The 16,430-nt window shown below is 43.8% G+C and overlaps 2 non-coding genes across 2 annotated transcripts; one reads left to right on the forward strand and one right to left on the reverse strand.

Moving 5' to 3' along the window:
- The first annotated feature begins 8,173 nt into the window (after window positions 1-8,173).
- On the forward strand, window positions 8,174-8,262 carry trnap-agg (transfer RNA proline (anticodon AGG)). The gene is given in 2 exon segments: window positions 8,174-8,209; window positions 8,227-8,262. It is a non-coding gene; the product is annotated as a tRNA-Pro (tRNA).
- Window positions 8,263-13,268: 5,006 nt separating this feature from the next.
- trnas-gcu (transfer RNA serine (anticodon GCU)) lies at window positions 13,269-13,350 on the reverse strand. Its single transcript has one exon. It is a non-coding gene; the product is annotated as a tRNA-Ser (tRNA).
- Between the last annotated feature and the right edge of the window lie 3,080 nt (window positions 13,351-16,430).

Consider the following 16,430-nt stretch of genomic DNA (forward strand, 5'->3'; position numbering starts at 1 on the left):
GTGAAATTCATTCTCTGAACATAGGAACAGTCTGGTCTCACTCACTACAGAAATCTCCATGTCACAGAGAACCAGCTCTCCTGCAGCTGGTGCGGCCTCCCTTCGGGCCTTTCGGGGGCTTGTCTGTCAAGGAGAATTGTAATTACCGTGAAGCCAATGTTCCATTCCTTTATATGATTCATGTGCCTGATTTCCGACCGCAGGTTAAATGGTGGAATATCAGCCCTGCTCAGCTGGCAATGATTCCGGTACATTTTCTTGATTCCAAAACATGCATTGAAACCCTGGAACTTTGAGGCGATGAATCCTGAGGAAAAATAAAATAAGGGCTCGAACCATCAAACTTTCACGCTAACGGATAACACCGCCGAGAACAGGTGAAGAGATCACCTGCTGAACCAATAATTCACTGAGCTAAACTTTGAGATTGCAGCGACCAATATAACAACTGTCTGCAGTCAGTGAAAAATGAATGATTAAAGCTTGTAGGAGTGAAAATCCAACAAGCCAGTCTTCACTCTTAAACCAGCAACTATGAAGAAAAACATGCCGGAGAAATACTCGATTTCAGTGCGGCGACACTGGGCCAGGGTAAAGTTCATTCAATATAATTGCCGAGTGGCTGGAGGGTGGATTTGGGACTCCTGGCCGATTGCACCACGCATTTTCCAGATCTGCTTGGATCACCAATCCCTTCACTTCATCACTTAGAGGGACAATTCGATTCTCGGTTTCTTTTTCCTGACGATTGATGAAATTTTACAAATTGGAAGCGATCAATATCAAAGCTAAACACGCCACCGACATGCTCACAGATACAAAGCGGCCACACTCTGCTTCAGTGAGATGAAAGTCAAGAGCGATTTCACGGTCGAATGCAATGGCGAACACAATTCATTCAACGAAAGTTCAGGTCGTTGAGGTGCCTTTAAAGTCCTGATTGTTTCTATTGAACTTCTTCCCAAAACATTTGAGTTTCACGTGGGACGATTTGGGGACGTTATTTTCTTTTGTGCAAAAGTTTCAACTGCAGTTCAAGGTCAAAATTCCTGGGACGACAGTTGTTCACAATTTATCGGTGCTGGGACTACTGCTGTTCACAATTTATCGGTGCTGGGACCACGGTTGTTCACAATTTATCGATGCTGGCACAACTGTTGTTCACAATATATCAGTGATGGGACCACTGTTGTTAACACTTTATCAGTGGTGGGACCACTGTTGTTCACAATTTATCGGTGCTGGGACCACTGTTCACAATTTATCGGTGCTGGGACCACTTTTGTTCAAAATTTACATTCATGATTTGGACACGGGAATCGGAAGTACAATTTCAAAATTTAGGGACGACACCTAATTGCGAGCTGTAGTTAATACAAAGAAAAATGCGAATAATAAAGGAAGATATTAGTAAATTTGCAGAATGGGCGTGTAAATGGCAAATTAATTGCAATATTTATTATATACTCCCTTGCCTTTTTGATCCCCCCCCCCCACTAAATGCATTACCTCACACTTCTTCAGATTGAATTGCATTTGCCACTTTTCTTTCCACCTGTCCGCTCTGTGGATATCTTCCTGCAGTCGACAGCTTCACTCCTCACTCAACCACAGGAACAATTTTTGTATCATCTGCAAATTTCTTCATCATGCCCCCTACATTTCAGTCTAAATCAATGATCTGTACCATGAAAAGCAGGGACCTAGTACGAAGCCGCATGGAACCCCACTCGAAACAGCCTTCCAGTCACAAAAGCACCCGTCGACCACAACCGCTTGCTTCCTGCTGCTCAGCCAATTTTGGATTCAACTTGCCAATGTCCTTTGGATCCAATGGGCTTTTACATTTTTGACAAATCTGCCCTGTAGGACTTTGTCAAAAGCCTCGTTAAAATCCATGTTGACTACATCAATCGCGATACCCTCATCGATCCTCCTTGATACCTCCTCAAATAATTCAATTCAAACGACCTTCCCTTAACAAATCCACGCTGACTGTCCTTGATTAATCCGTGCCTTTCTAAATGACGATTCATACTTCCCATCGAGTTTATGCTGACTGGCCTGTTTTTACTCGATCTTTCCCTTTCTCCCTTTTTGTCAACAATGGTACAACGTTAGCAATCCTCAAATCCTCCTGCACGACACCTTTTGCCAGGGTGGATTGGAAAATGATGGTCAGAGCCTCCGCTATTTCCTTCCTTGCTTCTGTTAACATCCTGGGATATATTTCATCTGGGCCTGGAGATTCAGGTCGAGCGACTTGGGGAAGTTATTTCCTTTTATGCAAAAGTTTCAACTGCAGTTCAAGATCAAAATTCCTGAAACCACAGTTGTTCATAATTTATCGGTGCTGGGACCACTTTTCACAATTTATCAGTGGTGGGACCACTGTTGTTCACAATTTATCGGTGCTGGGACCACGGTTGTTCACAATTCATCAGTGGTGGGACCACTGTTGTTCACAATTTATCGGTGCTGGGACCACTGTTTTCAAAATTTATCGGCGCTGGGACCACTGCTGTTCACAATATACATTTATGATTTGGACACTGGAATCGGAAGTACAATTTCAAAATTTAGGGCCGACAACCAATTGCGAACTGTAGTTAATATAAAGGAAAAATGCGAATAATAAAGGAAGACATTAGTAAATTTGCAGAATGGGCGTGTCAATCGCAAATTAATTACAATATTTATTGTACACTCCCTTGCCTTTTGCCCCCCCCCCCCCACCAACTAAATGCATTACCTCACACTTCTTCAGATTGAATTGCATTTGCCACTTTTCTTTCCACCTGTCTGCTCTATGGATATCTTCCTGTAGTCGACAGCTTTCCTCCTCACTATCAACCACAGGACCAATTTTTGTATCATCTGCAAATTTCTTCATCATGCCCCCTACATTTAAGTCTAAATCAATGATCTGTACCATGAAAAGCAGGGACCTAGTACGAAGCCGCATGGAACCCCACTCGAAACAGCCTTCCAGTCACAAAAGCACCCGTCGACCACAACCGCTTGCTTCCTGCTACTCAGCCAATTTGGGATTCAACTTGCCAATGTCCCTTGCATCCAATGGGCTTTTACATTTTTGACAAATCTGCCCTGTAGGACTTTGTCAAAAGCCTCGTTAAAATCCATGTTGACTCCATCAATCGCGATACCCTCATCGATCCTCCTTGATACCTCCTCAAATAATTCAATTCAAACGACCATCCCTTAACAAATCCACGCTGACTGTCCTTGATTAATCCGTGCCTTTCTAAATGACGATTCATACTTCCCATCGAGTTTTGGCCGACTGGCCTGTATTTACTCGATCTATCCCTTTCTCCCTTTTCAACAATGGTGCAACGTTAGCAATCCTCAAATCCTCCTGCACGACGTCTTTTGCCAGGGTGGATTGGAAAATGATGGTCAGAGCCTCCGCTATTTCCTTCCTTGCTTCTGTTAACATCCTGGGATATATTTCATCTGGGCCTGGAGATTCAGGTCGAGCGATTTGAGGACTTTATTTTCCTCTTTGCAAACGTTTGTCCCGCAGGTCAAGATCACAAGTCTCGATCCAAATTAGGATGTCTTCCGGCTTTGAACCTCAAATCGTGAATTATACCCCGATCCCAACGAGCCCAGAAACAAGAACGTGTCCTTAAATTAACGTGTGACAGACACAGTCTATGAGAGGTCTGTCTGTGGAATGAAAGGGCGTTTTTGAACAGTCATTCTGTTATCCATTTCCTCCTGAAACGTGAACAAATACGAACACCACATTGTTATTTTGTCGCTTTATTCCATAAATTATGTAAAATAATAAGCTGCACAACGCACGACTGGGAGTTGAACCCAGGATCTCTTGTTTACTAAAGAGATGCTTTAACCAACTAAGCCACAGCGCCAATTGCTAACATGGGGCCCCCACCTACTCACTAATATCTATCAGCGACACTTCACTGTTGGGGGTTCAGGCCGTTTTGTCTCTGTCCATTTCGCTTGTCCGTTCACCTGTGCATTCTGACACTGACTGCATTTCTCGCTGAGTTTATCTTTGTGTATCCTTCAATGCGTTGATACATGGATGATGATGTGTGATTGTATTTGTGACATTAAATAAATTAGGGCTTCAGACAATTCTCGCTCTGACATTGGAGAACTATTGAGCCGAACTTTACAGCGGAGTGTTGTTTATTGTGGTGCTGAATCGAAAAAAATCGGAAGAGGAGCAAAAAGGGAAAAGGAGAAAAACTTATGAGGGAAAGTGAGGACAACTCTCAACGTTTTTATGAGTATATTAAGAGAAAGAAGGGAGGCTGAGAGTAATGTGGGCTGCTTAAAGACAGATGGAGGTGATATTGTAATTGAAAATCAGGAAATGGCAGAGTTGCTAAATTTTTACTTTGCATCGGTCGTCACAGAAATGGATGAGGCTAACATACCAGAGACACGAGGAAAACTGTTAATAAATCAAGGGGATTCGGTACAAGTAAAATGATGGCAATGGAGAAAATGAGGAGGCGAAAGATAGACAAATCTCCAGGACCTGATGGTTTCCACCCCAGGGATTAAAAGGAACAGGTGAGGAATTTGTATATGCTTTAGTCATGATCGATCAAAACTCTCTTGATTTCGGAATTGTTATTGAACGAAGCGCATCTTGATTGGAGGCTTCAGTTTGAGAAAGATCTCGAAGTGATAATTGAGAGACCGAAAATAAAGCTGTTTGGCAGGAGCGCTGATGCTGTCGGTTGTTCGCTGCCCTCGTGTTGTACAATTGTTAAGCGTGCGTTACTTATTTATAGCAGTATGGGCTCCAGAAATGACCAGGTTGTGAGTTCGAGCGTTTTCTAAAACAATCAAACCTTTTACTCCGAACATTTTGATCGGAGTTCAAGGTACAAATGGTATCTTCCATAACGCATCTTGTTAACAACCAGTCGTTTTTACAATACGCTCTTGTGGGACAAACGGATGGAGGTCAACAATCGACTTCTTAGTTTTCCCATGTGGGCATTTGGGTTCCTCTGGCCTACCGTCTTGTAATAGCAGGTGCCAGTTTAGTTGTTCATCGCGGGAGAGGGGGCTTTTAGCGGCAGTTCATATGGCAAAGGGGCCGGTACAAGATCTTTAAATCTAAAGAACCAAACAAACAATTATTTTCTTTAAGCCGATATTCATCGTTTGGAAGTTTCCTGTTGGGAAAATTTGGAAGAGAAATATGCTGCCTGGTGTCACTGTGTAACGGGTGAAATTATTCAGCTCACAGATGTTAATACGCTGAATGGTCGAGAGGCCTTTTCCAACTCCCGTGTGGGACAAGTTCAGCTTTTGAGCCTCTGGGTAAAGTGTTATTTTAATTGCTGCTAACGAATGACAAGACATTTGGCACAAACAAGAAGAATTGTAAACTCACGAGTTCACTGTCCATGTTTCTTACATCTTGTTCAACAGGAACAAGGATTCTCCTCAACACGTTGCTGAGAATTTTATCAAACGGACCTCACGCTCGTTCGACGGCTGCACGGATAATTCAGAGATCTCCCATGAATATGTACGATGGGAGCTTATGTAGTATCGAGCCTGGGTAGCTCAGTCGGTAGAGTATCAGACTTTTAAAGTGGGCAGTGAGCTGAAGGTCCAACGTTTAACTCCCTGTCCAGGCTCCAGATTTCGGAACAGCTGGCAAGCTGTGACTTTGTCGGGGGACCTGAGATGTGTTGTCAAAGTTTCGATCGTATCTTGTTTCCCAGGGATGGGCAGTAATGCGCTGTCTGAGGGGGTTCCCGATCAGGAATTCAACTTTACTGTATTAGTTCACTGTATTAATTTCGCAAAACTCATTAAACTCTGTAAAAAAGACGAATACTTGTTCAAATCGCCATTGATCAACCAGTAACTTTCTGTTTCCGGCTGAAAGAAATGTTAACTTTTTTATGCGTTAATTCACTAGGCAGAATTTAGGGAGTTCAGAGGGGAAGGAAAAAGGAAATGAGAGGCACAGAGAAATATGACTATTGACTGACAGCCAACATAAAATGGAATCCAAAAGACTTCGACAGGCATGCATACAGTAAACGGGTAGTCAGAGGAGGGGTGAGGCCGATTAGGCACGATAAAGGAGATCTACTCATGGAGGCAGAGGGGATGGCCTTGGTACCAAATGAGTACTTTGCATCTGTCTTAACCAAGAAGACAGAGTATCAGCAAAGGAAGTTATCGTTGAGATACTGGATGGTCTAAAAATTGATAAAGAAGAGGCACTTGAACGGCTGGCTGTACTTAAAGTAGATAAGCCACCACGTCCGGATGGAATGCATGCTCGGTTGCTGAGGGAAGTAAGGGTGGAAATTGCGGAGGGACTGACCATAATCTACCAACATCCTTAGATATGTGGGTGGTGCCAGAGGACTGGAGAATTGCAAAGGTTACACCCTTGTTCAAAAAAGGGTGTACGATTAAACCCAGCAACTATCGGTCAGTCAGTTTAACCTCAGTGGTGGGGAAACGTTTAGAAACGATATCCCGGGACAGAATTAACAGTCAGTTGGACGAGGGTGGATTGATTCGGGAAAGGCAGCACGGATTTGTTAAAGGTAAATCGTGCTTAACTGACCTGTTAGAGTTTTTTGATGAGGTAACAGAGAGGATAGATGAGGGCAATTTAGTTGATGTGGTGTATAAGGACTTTCAAAAGGTGTTTGATGAAGTGCCGCATGGGAGGCTGATCATCAAAATTGCGGCCCATGGAATGAAGGGGGCAGGAACAACATGAATGCAGAATTGACGAACAGCAGGAAACAGATTACTGGTGAACTGTTGTTTTTCGAACTGGCGAGAGGTGTACAGTGGCGTTCCCCAGGGATCAGTGCTGGAACCACTGCTTTTCCTGATATATATTAATGACTTGGACTCGAGTGCACAGGGCTCAATTTCAAAATTTGCAGATGAAACAAACCTTGGAAGGGTAGGAAACTATGATAAGGATAGTGATGAACTTCAAAGGATATGGACAGGCTGGTGGCAAGGGCGGAGACGGGGCAGATGAAATTTAACGCAAAAAAATGCGAAGTGATACATTTCGTTCGGAAAAACGAGGAGAGGCAAAATAAACTCCAGGGCACAAATGTAAAAGCGGTAGAGGAACAAAGAGGGGTTTATGTGTACAAATCGTTGAATGTGGCAGGGCAGGTTGAGAAAGCGGTTAAAAAGCAAACGGGATCTTGGGCTTTAGAAATAGATGTATAGAGTACAAAAGTACAAAAGTATAGAAGTCAGGATGAAACTTTACAACACACTGGTTCGAACACAACTGGAATTTTGTGTGGGGTTCGGGACACCGCACTTCAGGAAAGATCTGAAGGCCTTCGAGGGGGTTCCGGAAAAAAATACTATAATAATTCCAGGGATGAGGGACTTTACTCACGTGGATAGACCGGAGAATCTGAGGTTGTTCTCCTTGGAACAGAGACGGTTTTGTAGAGATTTGATAGAGGTATTCAAAATCATGAAGGATCGAGGCATGGAAGATGGAGAGAAACTGTTCCCATTGGCGGAAGGGTCAAGAACCAGAGGACATCGATTTAAAGTGATTGGCAAAATAACCAAAGGTGACATGAGGAAAAACTTTTTTACACAGCGAGAGGTTCGGATCTCGAATGCACTGCCCGAGGGTATAATGGAGGCAGATTCAATCATGGCCTTCAAAGGGAAGCTGGATAAGTACTTGAAAGGAAAAAAAAATGCAGGGCTTCGGGGAAAGGCTGGGGAGTGGTTCTAGCTGGATTGCTCTTGCAGAGATCTCGCACGGACTCGAAGGCGCGAATGGCCTCTTTCCGTGCTATCAGCTTTCTATGATTCAATTCTATGTGTTGGTTGCAATGCAAAGGGAACAGAGCGTGCCATAAATCGACACGACTCTCAGTATCCTCACAAGCAATGTAGTTTAAGAGCAACTAATTCTGAAACGTCTTACTTGATAACTCAAGACGTGCACTCGAAAGCAATTTGGTAAAGGGAGACTAATATTGGTGAATGGAAATAGTTAGTGTACAACTTGATATTGCTGTCCACCCGAACAGAAAACGAGATTGGATGGATCGAAGAGGTCTGAAAGGATGGTCGATCGGCTGTGAGAAGCAACCAACTTTTACACTGGCTGCACAACTAAAATAACAGCGGCTCGTTGGTCTAGGGGTATGATTCTCGCTTAGGGAGTTTCATTGAGTGATATGCGAGAGGTCCCGGGTTCAAGTCCCGGACGAGCCCTCATGTGTTTCTCCTTTTAGTGAAAAGTCACCAATTGTCTTCTCACATCTTTTCAGTTTTGCTGTTGGTGGAACTGAATTATATCCAGAGGATGTTTGAGCTCCAGTGGACTGAATGCCGAAGTTTCGTCGACCCAATACACATGAAGCAAATAAAATGTCTCAAGAAGATGAGGAGATTGAAACTGAATTTGGATTTTTCCCAATTCAGGCGGACATTAGATGACGGGATTGAAAGCCACATATCCAAGTTTGCCGATGACACCAAGATGGGCAGCATTGTAAGCAGTGCAGATGAAAGCATAAAATTACAGACAGGCATTAATATAATAAATGAATGTGCAAAATTGTGGCAAATCGATGTGAATTTCGTCAAGTGTGAGGTTATCCACTTTGGACCTAAAAGGATAAATCAGCGTACTTTCGAAATGGTGAAAAGCTCGAAACAGTGGAGGTCCAAAAAGACTTAGGGGTCCATGAAGATACATCATTAAAATGTCATGGACAGGTACAAAAAATAATCAAAATGGTTAGGGGAATGTTGGTCTTTATATCCAGAGGATTAGAATACAAGGGGATAGGCATTATGATACAGTTATACAAAGCTCTGGTTAGACCACACCTGGAGTATTGCCCTCGGTTCTGGGCAACGCACCTTAGGAAGGATATATTGGCTATGAAGGGAGTGCAGCGTCTATTTACTAGAATGTTGCCTGGACTCCACAGTTTAAATTACGCGGAGAGATTACATAAACTCGGGTTTGCCTCGAATTCAGTAGATGAAGTGCTGATTTGATCGAACATTTCAAAATATTAAGGGGAACTGATGGGGTAAATAGAAAAAAAATATTTCCGCCCGTTAGCGTGTCCAGGACTCGGGGACGCAGCCTAAATATTAGGGTCAGGACTTTCAGGAGTGAAGTTGGGAAACACCTCTGCAAGCAAAGGGAGGGAGAAGTTTGGAACTCTCTTCCGCAAACGGCAGTTGATGCGAGCTCAATTGTTAATTTTAAAACTGAAATTGATAGATTTTTGTTAACCAAAGGCATTAAGGGACATGGGGCTCAGGCGATAATATGCAGTTAGGTTACATATCAACCAGGATCTCATTGAATTGCGCACAAGGCTCGAGGGGCGAAATAGTATACTTTTGCTCCTCAGCTCCTCATTGTTACAGAATGATCCTGCATTGTATCGGGAATCGAACCAAGGTCTCCAGCGTAACAAGTAAGAATTCGACCCCAAGCACCATCAATGCGCGCGTTTGTAACAGCAGCATGTGTCCATTTGGAATCCGATCTGAATGAACATGCCGTTTACAGCTGCGGTGGCCGAGTGTTTAAAGCGTTGGACTCAAAATTCAATTGAGGTTTTCCTGCCCAGGTTTGAATTCTGCTCGCAGAGCTACTGTTTAAAGATCCCTTCAGTGCTGAAATAGATTAATTGGAATTAATTGACCGCATTTATCTCTCTCCCAGAATGAGAGATTCTCCAGCGAGGCCGGTGCTTTTAACTTGTGTCCAATCTTCTCTTGCAAGATTTCAAGATGCAAGAAGGAATCTCTCCCAATCTGTAACATAAATTCTGCTAGTTTGAAAAACCTGACATTTATACTCTTTATTTTCTTTGCCTGCTTCTCTCTATCTCTCCATGTCTCCGTCTCTTGTCTCTCTGTGTTGTCCCCAATGGACTTCTCAGGCTTCCTTGAACGGCGTTGGCTGATCCAACCTGCAAAAATAGCAGAGAAGGGTAAAGAAAAAAAAGACTGAGGAAGTAGGAAAAGGAAAGGTGCAACCCAGCTGATAAATTCGTAGCTAATGTTTCCACATCCGTGGCTCTTCGTTCTCGTGGTGAATGAAAGCAGCAATTTGAGTAAAGTGTACTTCTGGTGGAGTGTAAACGATGACGATGCCGAGACAGACGACAATGTCGTTTCAGAGTAATTCATCCTGTAAAGTGTTACTTGATAATACAAGTCGGACATTCAAAACAAATTTGATAAAGAGAGACGAATATTGTTGATCTGAAATAATTACTTTAGAACCTGATATTGCTCTACATCGTATATCGTACAAGAAAGCGAGATTGGATGGCCATGGTGTTCTGAAAGGATGGCGGATCGGCTGCGTGGCAGCGAAATTTTACAGTGACTGCACGGCTCTGTTACCAGTTGGACTTTGGATCTGATTCTCGCTCAGGGAGTTTCACCGGTTCAAATCCCGGTATGAGCCCCCTTGCGTCCCCATTTTTCGTCAAAAACCACCAATTGGCTTCTCACATCTTTGAAGCAAGTGCGGAATGCAGGTTTGACTTATCTCCAGCAGAGCATGTTTGAACACCAGAGGAGAGAATGCAGAGGGTTTGTCCACGAAAGACACGGAGACGAAATGAAGATAATCTTTCAAGAAGTTGTACAGATCGAAGCCGGCACATGAATTTATCCCAATTCAGGCGATTTCATGGGTACAGATACAAAAGATAAAGGAAGCTGCATTGGCCTGGAACCAAACCCCTGGTTTCCCGTCGGCAGGCGAGGGTTCTACACTCAACCACCAATCCACACACGGCTGCAGGCTGCACGTGTAGCGTTGAATACAAGTCTGGAACATGCAGTCTGGTCGAGTTCCTGTGATGAGCCTGCGCAGTCTACAACCGCGTGCTACCTGTGGGTGACCAAACGAGTGGGTCAAGCAAGGTCTTGAAATTCACTGAGATTCGAAATCACTTCAAACCGCCACTGTAAAATGGTCAAATAAATAAGAGCTGTAGTTACCAGGCAGCGTTTACTTTTTTCAGAAATAATGTAAGAATCCAGCCCTATGTACACGTCTAAGATTTCACGATATGCGACGAATTTCCTTTAAGCTGCCACCTAAATTCTGCTCAATCACAGAATTGGAGATTTATACTATTTTTCTTTGCATGTATCTATCTATCTCTGTCTGCGTTTCTTCACTTTCGCTGTTGATCCCTAATGGACTTATCAGGCTTCCTTCAACAGCCAGGTCTGCAAACCCGGGATGGGAAAAGGCTGTCGGTTCTTCGTCCAATTGTTGGATTTCGACGGGTTGAGTTTTGCTATTTTCCGTCTCCGTTTTCGGAAAATATAAACCGAGATGGGATTTCCCCTGCTCGGGTCCCGTCACCTGCGGATAATGGGAATGAACCCGATCTATCATCCGGTCCTGATATCTGTATTCTCATTGTTTAACAATAAAATTACTGGGTTACAGTTATTTTCAGGACACATTTTAGAAATTCAGACTTATTCGAAAACTAGAAGCACGTGGGATTAAAGGGCCGGTGGTAACGTGGGCAAGTAAGAGGCTGGGGGATAGGAGGCAGAGAGTAGTGGTGAACGGATGTTTTTCTGACTGGGGAGAAATATGCAGTGGAATCCCCCAGGGGTCGGTATTAGGACTATTGCTTTTCTTGTTATATATAAATGTCTTGGATGTGGGAATAGGGAATACAATTTCGAAGTTTGCGGATGATACAGAACTTGGCAACGTAGTAAATAGTGAGCATGATAATAGCAGACTTCAGGAGGACATGGACAGACTGGTGAAATGGGCGGTCACGTGACAGATTTAACGCCGATCAGTGTGAAGTGATGCACTTTTGGAAGAAGAACATGGAGAGGCAGTATAATCTAAATGGAACAAATTATGGGGGGTTCCAAGAGCAGAGGAACCTGGGGGTTCATATTCAGAAAACAGGGCAAGTTGATAAGGCGGTTAAGAAAGCATATGGGATACTTCGCTTTGTAAACAGGGGCATTGAATACAAAAAATGGAAATCATACTAATCCTTACAAATCAGTGTTTAGGTCTCATCTGGAGTATATTGTACAGATCTGGGCACCACACTTTAGGATGAAAAGGGATTGAAGAGGATTCAGCGCAGGTTGACCTGGATGATACCAGGGATGAGGGACTTCAGTTATTTGGAGAGATTGGAGAAGCTGGAATTGTTCTCCTTACAGCAGAGATGGTTAACGGGAGACCTAATAGAGGTATTCAAAATAATGAGGGGTTTTGAAAGAGCAAGTAGGGAGAAACTGTTTCCTCTGGCATGTGTGTTGGTAACCAGAGATCATAGATTTAAAATAATTGGGAAAATAACTAGAGGGGAATTGAGGAGAATTTTTTTCACACAGAGGGTTGTGAAGATCAGGAACGTATTTCCTGAAAGGATGGTGGAAGCCGATTCCATGGGATCATTCAAAAGGCAATTGGACATAATTGAAGAGGACTAATTTGCATGATTATTGGGAAAAATCTGGGGTGTGGGTCTAATTTGGACAGGTCTTCGAAAAAGCCGACACTGGCACGACGGCCGAATGGCCTCCTTCTGTGATGTAAGATTCCATGATTCTATGATTACCTTCTGAATCATTGCAATTGAAGCTATTCAGTGTTGAGCAACGAAGAAAATTATAACCGTGATATTCTGCTTCTCCATTCCCTTATGAATATCGCAGATTATACTGTCCAGGCGGGGGTGGGTCTGAATGGGGGATAGAGTGCGGAGATTGGAATGGAAGCCCAGCAGAATGAACTTGGTCTCATCAGTTTTTGTTATTTTTCCGACCAGTTGCCCGAAGCAGGCGGTGAACCTTTTTCTCGAGAGAGGATCGTCATTTCAGTTCAGAAGGAAAAAGGTATCAAGAAAATCGCGTAAAACGCACACAGAATGATCCGGGACTTACAGCACATCCCTTTTAAACAGACACAGACACGAAATGATCCGGACATAAATCCTAATTATGGGACGTAAGTTTCTCTTCCGTTGACCATAAGATTTACTCATTTTACAATGACACCAATGTACATTCTGATATTTCGCGATCTCACAATCTCACAATCTCAACACCTTCCTGGAAGGAACTGTTGCTGATTTCAGCAAACAATGCAAAACCCTCCGTCTGCCGTTTCGAGAAGGATGGGACTTTCACCAGACCTTCTGGGTGGACTGAATGGGAGAAACAAAACTTAAACGCAATAACGACGAGGATGTGATTCGAACCCACGCGTGCAGAGCACAATGGATTAGCAGTCCATCGCCTTAACCTCTCGGCCACCTCGACACATGCAAAAATACGCGAAACCCCCTTTATTCAAAATTAAAATTCTGGCTATGTTGCCAATCTGAAATAAAAACTGTAAATGTGTATATCCTCAGCAGGTCAGGCAGAATCTTTCGACATCGAAACAGAGTTAACGTTTCAGGTCCATGACCATCACATGAGTATTCCAACTCACTCAACTTGCGCCTTGTAAATGGTTGAACGGCTTTAGGGAGTTAGAAGGTGAGTCACTTGGCGCAGAATATCCAGCCTCTGACCTGCTCTTGTCGCCACAATATTTATGTAGCTGGTCCAGTAAAATTTCTGGTTAATGATGACCACTAGTATGTTGATGGTGGGGGATTCGGCGATGTTACTAACGAATCCCCACAGAAGAGATTTACTGTAATGATTCCAAGGATGAGGGGTATAAGTTTCATGAATAGATTGGAGAAGCTGGGGTTGTTCTGCTCGGAACAGAGACGGTTCCGAGGAGATTTGATAGAAGCATTCAAAATCATGAAGGATCTGGACAGAGGAGATCGAGAGAAACTGTTCCAATTGGCGGAAGGTTCAAGGACCAGAGAACATAGATTTAAGGTGTTTGGCAAAAGAACCAAAGGTGACATGAGGAAAAACTTTTCGCCACAGCGAGTGTTTAGGATCTGGAATACACCGCCCGAGGGGGTGGTGGAGGCAGATTCAATCATGGTGTTCAATAAAGAACTGGATAAGTATTTGAAACGAAAGAGAATACAGGTCTGCAGGGAAAGGGTGGGGGAGTGGGTCTGTCTGGATTGCACTTGCAGAGAGCCGGCACGGACTCGATGTGCCGAATGGCCTCTTTTCGTGCTGTGACCTTTCAATGATTCTATTCTATTTGTGGGAGGCGATGCGAAGCGACCGGAGCGTGACGTAAATCGACCTGCTCATGTACATTCCCTGATAATAAATCCTTTTGTGATGCAAAGAAGAAATTCATAATTATGGTGCATATCTTTTATGTTATACTGACTATAAGAGGTACTCGGTTCACCAGGGCGCCATTGTGCACATTGATTGATACTTCGCCGAGATCACATCTTTCAGTCCCAACACTTCCGTCCAAGAAACAGTTGGGTGGCAATCCAGACTTAGCTGAATTGTGCAAACAGGTGTCAATCAGCAATGCGGAAAAGCACTTCCGATCAAAGAAGGGTTTTTGGTGAGGCGGCGAAAATGGAAGGGTGCACAAATTCTGGCAGCAGTGAGATTCGAACCCTCATAATTCAGAGATGGAAACCAGCATCTTAGACAGCACAGTTATTCACGCACATGATGAGCCATTTAGATCGGATGCGAAAGCTCAGAGAGCTGAAACGTTTCCTCTGGTTCTTGCACCACAGGTGCTGCCTGACCTGCTCAGCGTTTTCAGCATTTTCTGTTTTCATTTTTGTGATTTCACAATGGCTGTTTTCCTGAAAACACCCAATTTAACCCAAGGATGCAGCTCGCACTTTACTTTCCTCACGCGCTTAAAGTCTGCCGTTTCCGAACAAAATCTCCTCCGCGCCGGACATTCAAAGGACCTTTCGCTCACGGCCAACCTCCTGTAATCGACACCTTTTCACCATTGCCGCTCTTTTCATTTCTCCTCATTCCTTTTCAATCGGACATTTCCACAGACCTATTAAGATCAAGCGGAACATTTCCGACTTTCCTGCACCACCCAGATTGCCAAAAATGCACATTTCAGCCGTCTTTCGCAGCTATACAGCGCCGCCCGTCTCTCCCGCACATCAACTGTTCGGGGAAAAGCGCCAACGACCATGAAAACAAAACCCAGTTCTTCAGTTAACATCCCCCGTGTCACAAGATACCCCATGGAAATTTCACGGAAAAGTATGCGCTGTCCTACCGAATGCCAGCCCTGCTTTCTTAGAGCTTGTCTCTGGAGCAGATCGAAATGTATCGACTGGTTTCAAGGCACAAATGAACATTGATGCGAACGGGACATGTGCCCCGAGAAACAGCGGTCGATGGAGAGCAAACTTGAAGCCGGAAGAATGTGAAAGTGAATGTTAGAGTGGGCAAGGCCGCAGGAAAGTCTCAATGAAGTAGACCATGATGGTGGAAGGAAGGAAAAGCTGGAAGAAGCGGCAGGTCTGAATTTTGGATCATCCAACAGAGACACATGGAGAACAAAAACAGGATAAAGACATAGGTGCTGGGGCAGAAAGACAAAGAACGAAATAAGAGGAATGAAAAGGGAGTGAAAGAAAGAATGGGAGAGAGGGAGGTGAAAGAAAGGAAGAGAAAAAGAAAGATAGAAGGGACAGAGAAAATCAAGCGTGCAATACTCACCCCGCAAATGGGCGCTGCTCCCAATCGGCTGCACTTCGCCCCACTGAACCTCGTCCCATTCACACCGTCCTACAATACACTGCCAATGTTGTGCAGTGAAACAGAGAGTTTAAAGGTATAAAGACAAACACACCGTCCTACAATACACTGTCAATAACTGTGCAGAGAGACAGAGAGATAAAAAGATACAGAGATACTTACATACTATCCTACAGTGCACATTAAACATCCGTGCAGTGAGTCAGAGAGTTTACAGGTACAGAGACACTCACAGCGTCCCACAATACACTTTAAATCATGTGCAGTGAGACAGAGCGTTTAAAGATATTGAGAAATTCACCTTTTTGTTTTTGAAAAGTGGCACATCCCAGAAGCAAGAGAGAGCGTGGGTCAGTCTCCCTCTCCTGATAGAGCTGAGGCTTGTCAGTCAAGAGTCCTCTCCTCCCTGTATTGGCCGTGGAGGAAGTGCAGAGTAGATTTAATAGAATACCTTCAGCCTGACCGGCCTGTAATTACTTGATCTATCCTTTTCTCCTTGTTTATACAACATTACAACTTTAGCAGTCCTCCAATCCTTCGGCATATCACCTGTCACCAGGGAGGATTGGAAAATGATGACCAGAGCCTCCGTTATTTCCTTCCTTGCTTCTGTTAACAGCCTGGGATATATTTCATCGGGGTCGGGAGATTCAGGTGGAGTGATCTGCGGACTTCATTTTCCTCTTTGCAAAGATTTTCACCGCAGGTCAAGATCACAA

Source organism: Heptranchias perlo, chromosome 20, assembly GCF_035084215.1.
Source record: "Heptranchias perlo isolate sHepPer1 chromosome 20, sHepPer1.hap1, whole genome shotgun sequence".
Taxonomy (NCBI): Eukaryota; Metazoa; Chordata; class Chondrichthyes; order Hexanchiformes; family Hexanchidae; genus Heptranchias; species Heptranchias perlo.